Here is a 15,351-nt window from a genome sequence, read left to right as displayed (position 1 = left end):
GGACCATAAAGAGTCTATTTCAAATATGTAAATGTGAGAGTGGGCAGGGGAAAGATATGAGAAATCGAAGATGATAATTCTTTTAATACTAGGCTAAATTTGGGAGGGAGAATTTTAAAAACAAGGTGACATTAAAATGCTTGTCTGTAATAGCTTGGAAGATGGACAGTCAAAGATTGGAGCTGAGGTGTCCTATCTTCCACTTTGGGGAGGAGGACAAAGATGTTGGCTAATGCTAAACTTTCAAATCAGAAAATCCCATGGACGGAGGAGCCTGGTAGGCTGCAGTCCATGGGGTCGCTAAGAGTTGGACATGACTGAGTGACTTCACTTTCACTTTTTCACTTTCATGCATTGGAGAAGGACATGGCAACCCACTCCAGTGTTCTTGCCTGGAGAATCCCAGGGACGGGGAGCCTGGTGGGCTGCCATCTATGGGGTCGCACAGGGTCAGAATCGGCTTAGCAGCAGCAGCAGCAGCAGCAGCAGCAGACTTTTCAAATCAAGTAACGTGTTAAAGATGAGGTAAGTCACTAAAATAATAGAACTGTAATGTATAACTTCTAAAGTAGGAGGGTAAAAGAGGAGGAAATTAAAGAAACACAGTCAATCCAGTGAAAGACAATAAGCCAGGAAAAAAACAAAGGGAAAATGGATTTCCAAATATACAATAATATAGTAGAAACATACTGAATATATTAGAAGTCTTAATAAATTAAAAAAAAATCTTAAATTGCCTGTTAAAAGAGAAAAACCTTTGGATTCAATTTTTAAAAAACCAGTTCTATGTATTTTACAAGAAATAAAACTAAAATATTAGAAAAGTTGAAGATAAGGGGGAAACCGCAAATCAGACCATTACTAAATGAAAGACAGTTGATACAAGTATATAAAATAACAAACTAGCTGGATTTGAAGAAAAAAATAAAAATATGATTATGATAAAGAATGATTTTTAAAAGAAAACAATTTACCAAGAAGATATAATAATGAACATATCAAAACACAATGAAATAAAAATATAAAGCAAAAATGAACAGGAATACATAAAGAATTTTCACCTTCCATACTTCATTTGGTCTGAGCTCTACAGAACTGTGCAGATGCCCAAAGTGATGGAATTAGAAGCCAAGTCCTCTAGGAGGTGATTAGGTCATGAGGGTAGAGCCCCAGTAATGGGTTTAGCATCCTTATAATAGAGATATTAGAGGAATTACTACTATTCCACCACCACGTGAGGACACAGGGAGAAGACAACTGTGAACAGCAAGCAGGTTCTAACCAGACTGCAGACACCCTATTCTCAGACTTCCCAGCCTCCAGAACTGTGAGAAATAGATGTTTGATGTTTAAGCCACCTAGTCTATGGTTCTTTTGTTACAGCAGTTTGAACAGATAAAGATGTTTGGTGAATAAATGGATGAATTCAGATAATACTCCAAGTCTGTGCTTTTTTCTATTAAGTTAAAGCACCTATTTTACCCATCTTAATCTTAACCATCTGTCTCTTCCCTTCCCCCAGATCTCCCCCCACAACAAAGGCTTCTCCTTTCTCCATTCTGTTTACTGGACATTTCCCCTCCCTCATCCAGAGTTGGCAGAGGAAACAGAAGAAAGCCAGGCTCTCACATGTCCAGTGTGTCTCATAAACACAGCCAATCTCACTATATACCAGGAAATGATGCTCCCGGTGGTTGTTGAGGGAGAAGGCAGGCATGGAGTGTTGCACAGCACTAGAGATCTGGGAGGAGGTGAGTTTTCTATTCTCTGCTGTCAGTTACTAGCATCATCTCCCCATCCTGAGCAGATGTCTAAAAGTGATGGGGGAACCATGAGGTGTTTAAACAATAATGGAAATGGACCCAGAACTATTTGAGTGGTGAGGAAGTTCTTGGGGACAAAAGAAATATCATGAGACAGATGAATTTTAGTTGGTAGCTTTTAAAAAATTTCTTATTTTGAAATAATTGTAGACTCAAAGGAAGTTGCAAAAGTAGTACAGAGTCCAAGTACCCTTGATCCATCTTCCTGTGATGCTGAAATATCTAAACCAGGAAACTGACATCGGTTTACTGCTGTGAGTGGACAATAGACCTAATTCCATTTTCACCATTTTCCACAGGGATTTGTGTGTGTCTCTGTGTGTGTAGTCCTATGCACTCTTATCCCATGCGTATGATTGTGTAACTATCTCCCCAATCAAAATGCAGAACTGTTCCAGCACCATGAAAGAACTCACTTGTGTTACCCTTCATTTCGGCAACTATTGCTTTGTTCTCTATCTCTACAGTTTTGTCTTGTAAGAATGTTACATATTGGGATCATACAGGAATCTTTTGGCATTGACTCTTTTTTTCACTATGTATAATGCCCTCAAGATTCATTCAGGTTGTTGTATTTATCAACAGTCCCTTCTTTCTTTTTACTGAGTAGTTTTGGATTGTGTGGGCCACCCAGGTGGCTCAGGGGTACAGAATCTGCCTGCCAATGCAGAGATGTGGGTATGATCCCTGGGTCAGGAAGATCCCCTGAAGAAGGAAGAAGGAAATAGCAACCCGCTCCAGTATTCTTGCCTGGAGAATCCCATGGCCAGAGGAACGGTTGCTAAGAATCAGACACAACTTAATGAATGAGCACAGACACAGATACACAGGGCTGCATTCCTTCAGAAACTCTTTCCCTCTCTTTTCCAGCTTCTAGAAACTGTTTGTTAGCTTGCTGGTCCCTACCTCCATCTTTAAAGCCAGCAGAATAACATCTTTATCACTCTCCATGTGAGCCATACTTCTGACATCACATCACCTTCTTTGACCCAGACCCTCCTGTCACCCTCTTATAAGACCCCATGTGACAGGCAACCAGGTAACCTAGGATCATTTGCCCATCACAAGGTCCTTAACCTAATCACATTTGCAGAGTCTCCTTTGTTCTGTAAATCAACACATCACAGGTTTTCAGATTAGGACCTGGGCATCTTTGGGAGGTTCTGATTATACACCAGATACACAGTATTAAAGCATTAAGACTCCTTTTGAACAAGAGCAAAGTGTAGTCTAGAGACTGAAGAGGCAGAATTGAAAATAGTCATTTACTCTAAAAACAACGTTCACTCGTGACAAAAGGGCACCTTGGTTTTAAAATTTCAGACATAGGCAGTACAATAAAAATGTCATTCTTGAAAATCGAGGATGGGACTTCCTTGATGATCCAGTGGTTAAGACTCTGGGCTTTCACTGCAGGGGGCATGGGTTCGATCCCTGGATGGAGAATTTCCAAGTACTGCATGGTGTGGCCAAATAAATAAATATGAAAGAAAATCACTTTTAGTGATTCCACTAAAAATCACTTTTAGTGTCACCACTATTAGTGACATTGTCTTCAAGTCCAGGTAAGAAAGACCAGTGAGCAGGTGACTTGGTCTGGGAAATCCTACAAGCTTGGCTGCATGACCAGGAAGTCAAACTCAGTCATCTCCTCCTTCATATAATAACTGTTGTCAAGCAGTTCAACAGTATGTAAATGATTTATGGACATATAATTTATGACCTTACAACCCGTCCTTTCTGCAAAGCTGTATTTAATCCTTGGCTGTAACATAATTCTACATCATCAATTCCCAAGCACTTTAGATGTCACCATTTCCCTCCATTCCTCAAATTGAATTATCTTCCCAACAGACACACACACCTGCCAGCAGATGTAACTTTGTTGTATGATCAAAGTTGGCAAGACTACTGCAGGGGGACCTCCATTGTTTTGTCTGCCTTCAATACCTCCTTCCCCTTCTTCAGAATTTCCCTAGTTTTCTTTGTGGGGAGCTAGTCCTCCTTCCATGGCAACCAGCTGGTTCTAGTGGAGGCTGGCCATCATGGGAGACCATCTCCTTCTCCTGTCTGGACCACAGATAGGATGCAGGACACCCTCGCTAGGGCAAAATGGCACCCGCCCTGTTGGCCAGGAGGTTCAGTTCAGTTCAGTTCAGTCGCTCAGTTGTGTCCGACTCTTTGCGACCCCATGGACTGCAGCATGCCAGGCCTCCCTGTCTATCACCAACTCCCAGAGTTTACCCAAACTCATGGCCATTGAGTCAGTAATGCCATCCAACCATTTCATCCTCTGTCATCCCCCTTCTCCCCCTGCCTTCAATCTTTCCCAGCATCAGGGTCTTTTCAAATGAGTCAATGGCCCAGAAATGGACACACGACCTTAGCCAGACCAATCAGTTTTCTTTGGCATTTTTCAAACTTTGGCTTAGGGAGTGAGGATTTCCCTTGTGGGTGAGAAGGTTGTGGATGAAAACTCGACACAGTTAGTGGCAATGCCCCTGGCTTTTGGAGAAGTTGTTCTGAAAGAATGAAGCCAACATGCAATGAGAGCCAGAGAGGCAGACGGGCAGAGCCAGGAGTCCCTGGCCATGTCTAAATGCCTAGTTTGAGTTGACCTTGAGTTCAGTTGCTTCCTGAATCTTCCCTTAGTTTGGATATGTGATCCTGCAAATCCTGTCTTTGGACCAGCATCTTTGCGGTTTGTGTCATCTACATCTACAAGGCTATTGACTGTGGCGATGACAGGTGTGGGATGCCTTCTTTTTCTTGCTCTATCCTCAACAGCAGGTTCTTTTCTGTGGATGCTTTCTTGCTCCTATTTGGGAAACTTATTCCAAGGCCACACTTTGAAGGTCTATGTGACTGATGATGTTTCATGAGTAGGCACTTGAAGGCTAGTCATCCTCAAGCAGATGAATAGTGGGAGATGATACCTTCAAAGCAGCATCACCTTAGAACAATCCTGTGACCAAAGTGCCTCTTTTACTTAAGCTTTGATCTTGATGTAAACTGCCATTACAGGGTACACATGGAGATTGTGTTGTGGTAACCAAAGCATGAGTGCATGTGTGTGTGTGTGTGTGTGTGTGAGAGAGAGAGAGAGAGAGAGAGAGGTTGTGAATGTGTGAATGAATGCACTAGGGACTTTGCTTATTCATACTCACAGGGCTTCCCAGGTGGCCACAGTGGTAAAGAATCTGCCTGCCAATGTAAGAGATGCAAGAGACACTGGTTTGAGCCCTGGGTCCAGAAGACTCCCTGGAGAAGGAAATGGCAACCCACTCCAGTATTCCTGCATGGAAAATCCATGAACAGAGGAGAGTCCATGGAGTCTCCAAGAGTCAGACAAGACTGAGCGACTAAACAGCAACAAGAACAATTTATAGGTCAACACGTACAATTAGTCCAAGCTGGGCCCTTCCTTCCTTAGACTTCCCTGGTAGCTCAGACGGTAAAGCGTCTGCCTACAATGCAGGAGACCTGGGTTCAATCCCTGGGTCGGGAAGATCTCCTGGAGAAGGAAATGGCAACCCACTCCAGTATTCTTGCCTGGAGAATCCCATGGATGGAGGAACCTGGTAGGCTACAGTCCATGGGGTCACAAAGAGTCTGACATGACTGAGCAAATCCCATGAAAAGAAAGGAGGGAGAGAAAACTTGACAATGGATTAGAAAGCAATGGACACTGTCTCTGAATTGTCCTAGTAAACAATAGACTTTGGGGACAGGCAGCCCATCCCCAAATTAAGGGTGACTCACTGGCTTGGCCTGGTAGCTCTTTATCCGAACCACTGCCTTCATCTTGAACATCTGATAGAACAAACCTCCAATAGGAACAACCCCAGCCATGAAGAGCTCACGGCAACTTTGTGCTCTAGACTTTTTGGATCTCTTTTGGCGTAGGATTCTGGAATGAATCCCCTTCAAGCCTGAGACTAGATAGGCAGTCCTGTGAGCATGTAGTTCTCTGCCTTGTGTCTCCTTGAGGGGGCGTGGCCTCCTCTGTCTCAGGGGAAGGAGACACGCTTCTCCTTCAATGCTTCTTGCTGCTCTCGAGACAGAAAGTGCCAGGACACCATGCCATCCCCTTGGGTTCAAAATCACATGCCTCCCAATTTAAGTTCCTCTCTTGACTCTTAGAGCCAAAACAAGTCCACAAGTGTGGGCTGGCCCTGATGACACGTCCCCTCTGCATGGTGAGGATAGTGTTCTTGCCCTAACAAGCACTGACATGAGGCAAGCTGGTTGCAAGGCTTTTCCTGTCTTTTGTTTTCCTTGCTCACAGGAACCCATGTTGACCTTGACTTAGCCTTCAGGGTATCATGCTTACTTTGCCTATGCTGGAGACTACCAATTCTGAGGATGAGTAGGTGAGTGAGAAAAAAAGCTTTGGCACTGTCAGGATATGTGTAGAGTATATTTTAAAAAATGGGGTGGTAGGGGGACACCATTTGTATTAATGGGTGAGCATTTTGAAAGGTGGGAAGGGTGGGGGTCTTGGAGCTCAGAAGAACAGAAAGGGGATCAGCAAGGGAGAGGGGAGGTAACTCAATCAGGGTCCCACCACCCCGCCGCAACATGCCCCCTGAGTCATGCATGACAGGCCCTGCAGAGCAAGTGCCGAAGTCAGCTCCCAGCTTGGGGAAGCGGGGCCTGAACAGCGGACTGAGTCATACTTATTGAAGAGACCATGGGAACAAAAGCTGTCACGGGGAGCCTGTGCGGGGGCCAGCATTCACACTGCTTTTACCACCCATTAGCAGCGTTTCTCTTTCCTCAAGTGGACGGGCTACGTGGGCTGTGGGTTAAGAAAATCAAACACAGGTTCCATTTTGCACAGCCTCCTTCAGTGGGCAGGTTTAACCCCATAAACCAGGTGTGTTTGGAGAGACTGGCGTACAACTGACATTTTACTTTTAACATTCGCCAGAGTGAGGTGGCTTCCTGGTGGCTCAGCGGTAAAGAATCTGCCTTTAATGCTGGAGACCCAATTTCAATCCCTGGGTCAGGAAGATCCCCTGGAGAAGGAAATAGCAACCCACTCCAGTATTCTTGCCTGGAGAATCCCATGGACAGAGGAGATTGGTGGGTTGTGGTCCATAAGGTCACAAAGAATCGGAGACAATTGAGCAACTGAACAACGGCAACAAGACCAACACAGAGTGAGACTCCTTGGTATTCAACAGAAGATGTTTATAAAATGAACCTACTGCTACTGTTGCTGCTAAGTCACTTCAGTCATGTCCAACTCTGTGCGACCCCATAGACAGCAGCCCACCAGGCTCCCCTGTCCCTGGATGACTGGAAAATGCTGATCATTTTAGGTTTTAAACTGTGGAGTCTCATTGGAGGCATGATTCTGTTCTTATTGTAAAGGATCTTTTTGCAAACCCAGGTCTAGCCCTGGGTGGAATCCTCTGGGGACAAGCAGAGGAACAAAAATTGACAGTGGGGCTTGGCAAGTTCTGTCCTGACACTGCTATGGGGCCTCAGGCAAATCACTTTCCTGGTTTCTCATTTTTTTTTTTCTGGTTTCTCATTTTTGTATTTTTATTTGAAAAGCAAAAATTTAGAAAGTGGTGGTCACCCACATTTCCACAATTCCAAATGAAGTACTGTTTACATGTTGCAGACTCTTGCCTTGTTTGTTGACCAAAGGACTGTCATGGGTGATGGCCAAGGTCCCTTCCGGCTTAACTTTCTCTAATTCAATGACTAATTATTCCACGTGTACGTGCAAAGTCGCTTCAGTTGTGTCCGATTCTGCAAGCCCACCAGGCCCACCAGGCTCCTCTGTCCATGGGATTCTCCAGTCAAGAATACTGGAGTGGGTTACCATGCCTTCCTCCTTCCAGACCCAGGGACTGAACTCACATGTCTTATGTCTCCTACATCTCCTGCATTGGCAGGCGGGTTCTTTACCACTAGTGCCACCTGGGAAGCCCAATTATTACATGGGTCCAGTCATAACAGAGATCAGATCTGTCTTCCTGGTGCTCCCCCACCAAACACCTATATTTTTGAAAAGTTAGTGGTAATATGTGGTTAACCACTGATACTTGTACAATACAGGATCCCTTGCAGCTTGATTACAAAGCAAGAATTCCCAACTTTTTTTGTTGACTCTTAAAAAATATCAAATTTTTATTATAAAATTTTAAGTGTTTCACAAATGATTGCTAAAAAATGATACCCTATGGGCTGATGTTGTTTAGCAAAGCAGCTAAGTCGTGTCTGACTCTTTTGCGACCCCATGGACTGTAGCCTGCCAGGCTCCTCTGTCCATGGTATTTCCCAGGCAAGAATACAGGAGTGGGTTGCCATTTCCTTCTCCAGGAAGAATTCCCAACTTTGTAATGTGTTTATTCATCTTTCTCCTGAAGCCATGGGCTTGGAGAATGGGTAAAGGCCCCAAGTGAAGTTGACCCCTCTCTCCTAAGGGCTTGGAAATAGATCTTCTGGGCAAAGCCAGAGCTTTGAGAGTCACTTGAAGTATCCATCTTTCCTCTTGGGATCTTCCTTGTATGAAGACGCTGTGTTTGCCTGGGGAAGTCTTACTGAAGAAACTGCAAAGGCTCTGGAATGTTTGTTCATCCTTGGCCAGACTCCCAAGCTCCAAGATTTTTGTTTTTGGCCACACCGTGAGTCATGCAGGATCTTAGTTACCTGCATAGACCAGGGATAGAACCCACAATCCCTGCAGTGGAAGCCTGGAGTCTTAACCACTGTACTGCCAGGGAAGTCCCTTCAAGATTTCAGTAATATCCAAATTCTATGGTTTGGCTACACTTTTGTTAACTTCCTGTAAACTGCTGACGCCACAAACTTTTGTATCTCTGGCTTACTCCTGTATTTGCAAATGCAGCCTTTTCAGGTCATTATTAAACAAAGAAGCACCATGAAGTCTCCATGATACCCATCCAAACACCTCTTCCCCAGCACCTCTGTCACACCTCAGGCACGTTCTGACTCATTTGTTTTCATTATTGAAAAGACAGAGCTCTCTATATACTTCCAAACTAGAACTAGAAGAAGCCTCTAACTGGATAATAAACAGCCACCTTGGTCATGGGGTCCAGAGATGAGGAATCTATTCTTCTGGCCACAGGACAAATACACTCTGTAAAGAAGGATTCAGTTCTCTCCACAGAGGCTTTTGAAGGTCACTGTCATTTCTCAGTTTGCTACAGTTTTTGCATTTAAGGGGGCTTTAGGCATTTTTTAATCTAACTCTTTCATTTGACAAGGAGGGAAATGGGACCAGGTTTGTCCAAAATAATCCTGATCTCTAAAATTTGTGAAAGACTTTAAAATGTGTAAAGGATATTGATGGGCTTCCCAGATGGTGCTAGTGGTAAAGAACCTGCCAGTGCAGGAGACATAAGAGATGTGGGTTTGATCCCTGAGTGGGGAAGCTCCCCTGCAGGAGGGCATGGCAACCCACTCCAGTATTCTTGCCTGAAGAATCCCATAGACAGTGGAGCCTGGTGGGCTATGGTCCATGGGGTCCCAGAGTTGGACACAACTGAAGCGACTTAGCACGCACACAGCTCAAAGGAGATAACATGCATTTGAATATGCATTCGACAACTCAGGTGTTCTTAGTTCCATTTTACAGGTGAACAGAGGGAACCTCGGGGCTATTGAGGCAGGACCCAAGATCAGAGGAACTGACCCAGAGACCTGGAGTGTGTCTACCCTCTCTGGGCCCATGTCTTTGTCACTGCACAGTGGTGCCACTTGAGAATCCAACCAGAAAACTGGTTTTCCCTTGAGAGAGAGAAGCTGCCAAAGAAAGGGGTAAAGAGATCGAGATGGAAGGAGAAGGACAAAAACGGAGTTCTCCAGCTCTCTGCAATGTATTTTGCTGGGCTCTTTCTACGTTACCTTGTATGACTGTCATCATTGCCTGGTGAGGCAAATATTCCAATCCCCTTAGAAAACAAAGATTTGGAGAGGTTACAGAAACTTGATCTAAATCACAGAATCAAGGGGGAAAAAAGAGGATCAGGAGTTGGAATATAGGTCTTGAGACTTCAGACTCTCACCTTCTCTACTGTTTCATGCTACATACACCACATCTGTGAACTCCAACCCGCAAACATCCGGTTCTGATCAGGACACCAACAGCGGGTAGGAGGAGGACTTCAGTCCACCGAGTGGTGTCTGGCCCAGTGGCCTGAGGTTGGAATGTAAGGAACATACAGGAATACAGGAAATGGCGGGGAGGGGGCGGGGCGGTAAGGTGAGGGGAATTGCTGATCTGAGGAACTGGGGGCTGTCTGGTCACAGGAGCTGCATCTGAAAGGCAGAGGGACCAGGGACTGGAAGAACAGAGGGCTGCAAGGGGGTGGGGTGGGGAAAGGGCAGTGCCAGCACGTTGAAGAACCATCTCCAAATGGAAGAGAGTGAGGGGAACTGCGGCGGCTGGGGGCGGGGGGGACGCGGGCCTGGTGCAGGGCAGGGCTGCGTGGGAGCAGAGAGGATCTGCAAGCTGCCCTGTCTGCATCACAGGCATCTTGAGAACAAGTGCAAGCAGAGAGATCCGGCCCTTCAAGAACCACCTACCCAGCCGCCCCCACAAAGACATTACCCAATGCCAAGTAAGAGCGAAACGACAACCAATTTAGGGCTCCCGGGGGATGAGCCAATATCTCTGGAGCATGATGCTGGCCACCTCTGACAGTTACCTTCCTCTTCTTGCACGGAGAAGCCAGGGAACTGTTTGTATTGTCTGCAGTGCTCCATGGACAGTGCGCGGAGGTGTGATCACACTTTCCCTGCTCGTTGCTAAGCAACAGCATTAAGATGATATGCCAGGCTGAAGCTCTGGGAGGTGTGTGTTGGAGAGTGTGCATGCTGGGAAAGAGTTGCAGAGTGGAGTGGAAAGAGAAATAGGCTCTGTGGATTTCATTTTAACTCGGGCATCTTGGCAGGTGAAGTCTGGGAGAGCCTCGTCTTGTGGAGGGAACATGGAAGAGACTGCAAGACTCTGAATTGTGAGGAACCAATGAAGAAACCTGACTATTCACCATATGAGAAGAGGACCGAGTTCTGTTGAAGTCTGTATTTCAAGAACAATATCTCAGGGTAGACAGTTTTCAGGCATCTAGTCTCACTAGTTTTCAACTTCTATTTCAGATTTTTTCCCCCACATGCTATTCAGTTCTCATTGTGTCCAGAGATCATTTTACTTATTTGGGATCATTTTATCTAAATAGGAAGGGGAAGCTCTTTCTGTTTGTGAAGCTTGGAGCTTCTAGGTACAGGTTGCTCGTATAGAAAGCTGTGGAAGCCAGGAGAATGGACTAGTTTAGGAGAACAGGAATTCTTCATCTCTGGGGTGTCTACACAGACTGGACAACCACTTGGCATGACAGCATCTTTGAAGAGTGGCCTTGAAGGAGAAGCAGGGTAGGCAGGGCAAGAGGCAGTAGGAACAAAGGCAGGAGAGATGAAAGTAAAGGATGTGTTCTGAGAAGACTGGGTCAAACCAGCAAAGGTAAGGTAGAATGTAATGGGCTGAATTGTCTTCCCCCACATGCAAATTCATATGTTATTGGCCTAACCCCCAGGACTTCAGAATGTGGCTGTATTTGGACCTACGACTTTTAATGAGGTAATTAAGGTAAAACAAGGTCATTGGGGGTGGACCCTCCTCAGCATGACTGGCATCCCTATACGAAGAGGAAATACAGACAAGGATATGAACTGAGGGAGAAGTCAAGGAGGGAGGCCTCAGAAGAAGCTAATCTTGTGAATATTTGATCTTGGGCTTTCAGTTTCAAGAACTGTGAGAGAATAAATGTTTGTTTAAGCTGCCCTGCTGCTGCTAAGTCACTTCAACCGTGTCCAACTCTGGGCGACCCCATAGACGGCAGCCCACTAGGCTCCCCCGTCCCAGGGATTATCCAGGCAAGAACACTGGAGTGGGTTGCCATTTCCTTCTCCAATGCATGAAAGAGAAAAGTGAAAGTGAAGTCGCTCAGTCATGTCCGACTCTTAGCGACCCCATGGACTGCAGCCTACCAGGCTCCTCTGTCCATGGGATTTTCCAGGCAAGAGTACTGGAGTGGGGTGCCATTGCCTTCTCCATTAAGCTGCCCAGTCAGTGGTATTGGTTATGCAGCTGAGCTGAGGAATAGAAGAATGATGAGAAGCAAGACTGAGAGAATGGACTAGAGAGAAACTGATGGGAGTTTCTGGGAACATGAGAGCCAGGCTGAGGAATTCAAAGGGACTGTCGATGGGTTTTACTTTTTAAGTTTAATGAGGATGTTTCAAAACAGAAGTCCTGCTTGGGCAGGGGAAAGATGGGAGCCCATAAGTGATGAAGAGGATGGAACCAGCTAATAGGTCTTGTTTCTCATGGAGTGTTAATGTCAATGGCTGGCTTTGGCATTTTTAAGATGGCAACAAAATCACTCATGCAGAAGTGGAGAGCCAGAAAGGCAGGGCATCTGAAAACTACGTCATGCAAGGAAGAGGTGAAACAGTTCTTTATGTGAAGCCTTCAATAAGAATCATAGGGTGGGTGGTCCTTATCTTTCAAGGCAGCCATATTGAAAAGGTCATGATCACAGCTGTTGCAGAGGGCAGATCTAGCACTGGTGGGGTGTGTTTCAGAGCTACTTCAGCTCAGTGAAAGGAAGAACCTTCTAGCAATAAGAGTTTTTCAAGAACAATGAGTTCTATGGAGGAGGCATTTCCCACAAGTGCTCAAGGAAAAGAAGAGTTTTCTTCACAAGTTTAGATTAGATAACTTCAGCAGGCCACCTGCTCCTTCCCCCAAATAATGCTCTCATCAGCAAGGTAATCTCTGGTCCTTAGGGATGCTCTGCTCTTTTGTGCTCAGAAGAAATTCTCCATCACTTTTCTCATTACTCACAGCAGCATGGGCAAGCAGTTCTACAAGAATAGAGTAGAAATAAGGATCCACAGAACATCCTTATTGAGCTCTTTCTTCCCCATCTGCAAGTGGGAAGTGGAAACTCCACGAGGGCCAACTGCCCATGACACCAAACGTGGTCTTGAGTGACCAGACTTTCAGTCGAAACTGAAATTTCAGAATTTCATTGAATGGATTTCTAAAAGATTTGTGGAGATTTTACTGAATTCCAGACACTTGAAGCCACTAGATAGGGCTGAGAGTGGATTGGAAAACAGGTTAGATTGTTTTACAGAGTTCGCTGGAAGTCGGAAGGAGGGGAATGCCCACTGTCACCCAAGGCTGTGAGCTAGGAGACCAGTGAGAACAGGGCAGTTCACTCTGATGATGGGCAAGAGGAACTCAGGAAGGCCCCCTCAGGAATGGTGTGGGGGAAAGATGAGAAGAATTTTAAGGGGTGAATAAAAAGAGTGAGACGCGGGGTTGAGGAGCATTTGGGTAGATGAAACAGCGCTTCTGGCAAAAAAAAGTGAAGTGATGTGAAAGTCGCTCAATTGTGTCTGACTCTTTGCAACTGAATACTCGAGTGGGTAGCCTATCCCTTCTCCAGCGGATCTTCCCAATCTAAGAATTGAACCAGGGTCTCCTTCATTGCAGGTGGATTCTTTACCAACTGAGCTATCAGAGAATTCCCTTCTGGGAAAACGTGTGAGAGCAAATAGCACTTTGGGGGACTAGGAGTTTGGATCCCTGTGATGCAGTAAGTGGGATAGGCTTAGTCCCTCCCTGAGCCTCTCCTGCTTCTCAAAATTCCATACCACAGCCTGGAGTCCTCTCTGAGACCTCCAGGGTCATGAGCTCCTGGCAGCTGTTTCTACATTTTCATATGACCCACCTGCCCTGGGATGCATCAACCCTGTCTTAGGTTTGGTTCGATTTTCCAAGGCTGACTCATCCATATCTAACAGAACCTCTCTCTCTCTTGTTGACTTGTTTGATCAGGAAGTACATGTGGGGGTTAATAAGTCTCATCGCCAGAATGTCCAGTCTGCAGTCTGCCACCCTTCACAAGCAGTAAACACTCCAACTAGGCTCAGTTTATCTTCACAAGGAGTGGGCACCTATTTCATAATCTCTGTTCTCCAACTGCTCTGTCCCCAGCCATGGGTAGCTGTCCCACGTGGCCTTGTTCACCATTTCGACTCCCCAGACATCAACTTTGGGGTCCTGTTGGCAGGATATGGCAGCATCTTGTGTTTGCTTTAACACATGTAGAGAATAAAAAGGGACTTCCCTGGTGGTCCAGTGGTTAAGAATCAGCCTAGCAATGCCGTGGATGAGGGTTTGATTCCTGGTCTGGGAACTAAGATTCCACATGCCGTGGAGGAACGAAGTTCATGTGCCACAACTACTGAGCCCATAGGCCACAACTAGAGAGTCTGTGTGCTGCAAGGAAAGATCCTGCATGATGCAACAAAGATCCTGTTGGCTGTACTAAGACCCGATGCTGCTAAAGCAATCAATCAATCAATAAAAAGAATAATGAGATCTCTACTCCCTTAGGAGACAGTGACAGAATTCCTCCAGGAATAAAGCTGTAGTTACTTAGAAATATGTCTGCTATGGTCTGAATATTTGTGTTCCTTCCAAATCCATATGTTGAAATCCTAACTCATAAGGTGATGTACTAGGAGGTGGGAGATGATGAGTTCACGAAGGTGGGGCCTTCATGACAAGAGACCCCAGAGAGATCTCTTGCCCCTTCCACCATGTGAGGACACAGTGAGAAGACTTCTGTCTAACCAGAAAGCAGGTGCCCATGAGACACAGAATCTGCTGGTGCCTTAATCTTGGATTTCCAGGCAACAGAACTGAGAAATACATTTCTTCTACTGATAAGCCACTCAGTCTATGGTATCTTGTTTTAGTTGTCAAGCGGACTAAGGTAATACTCTACTGCATCACTGGAGTTAGAAGGTGAAGCTCAGGGAATCCTGGCAGGTGTGCTTTGCTCACTGTGTTGGGAAAGAATGGAGACAATGAATGGAAGGGGTAGGGTGCGGGGAGACCAGAGAATGAATGGAACGTTGTAGGATCTGTGTGTAGGGAACTGGGGAAGGGGGCTGATCTCTGGGCCTTGGGGTGACTGACAGAACAAGACCTGATGGCACAGAGGTGACCAGAGGCACAAGGAGGTGAATCTAAAACGGGCAGAGGTCATGGGCAGGCATGGGCTGTGGAACTGGGGTTTCTCTCAGCAGTGACCAGACAGGTGAGGAGCAAGGGCCCCCAGAGTCACTTCAGTTGCACCTACTTCTGTCTCCCAATCGTAGGTGCCATTAATAAGAGCAACTGCTCCATGAAACTTGTTACATGCCCTGCACCCAGGCTGAGTGCTTTACATACATAAACATATTATGTCTCTTTAATCTCTGCAGTATCCCTTTAAGGAAAGCACTAGCTTGATGACTGTTTGGCTGGGAGGAAAGTTGAGGATTAGCGACCACATGGCTGGGGAGTAAGGAGCCACACCTTGGGCACAGGATGAAGACCACTGCTCCTTCCTGTTACCAATGCTGCTTGCTGATGGACTGTCACTGTTTGTGTGCAAGCTGGGTGAACCTCTGCCTCCTTGGG

The sequence above is a fragment of the Bos javanicus genome, chromosome 8, assembly GCF_032452875.1.
Source record: "Bos javanicus breed banteng chromosome 8, ARS-OSU_banteng_1.0, whole genome shotgun sequence".
Classification (NCBI taxonomy): domain Eukaryota; kingdom Metazoa; phylum Chordata; class Mammalia; order Artiodactyla; family Bovidae; genus Bos; species Bos javanicus.
Note: the sequence above shows the minus strand (reverse complement) of the source record.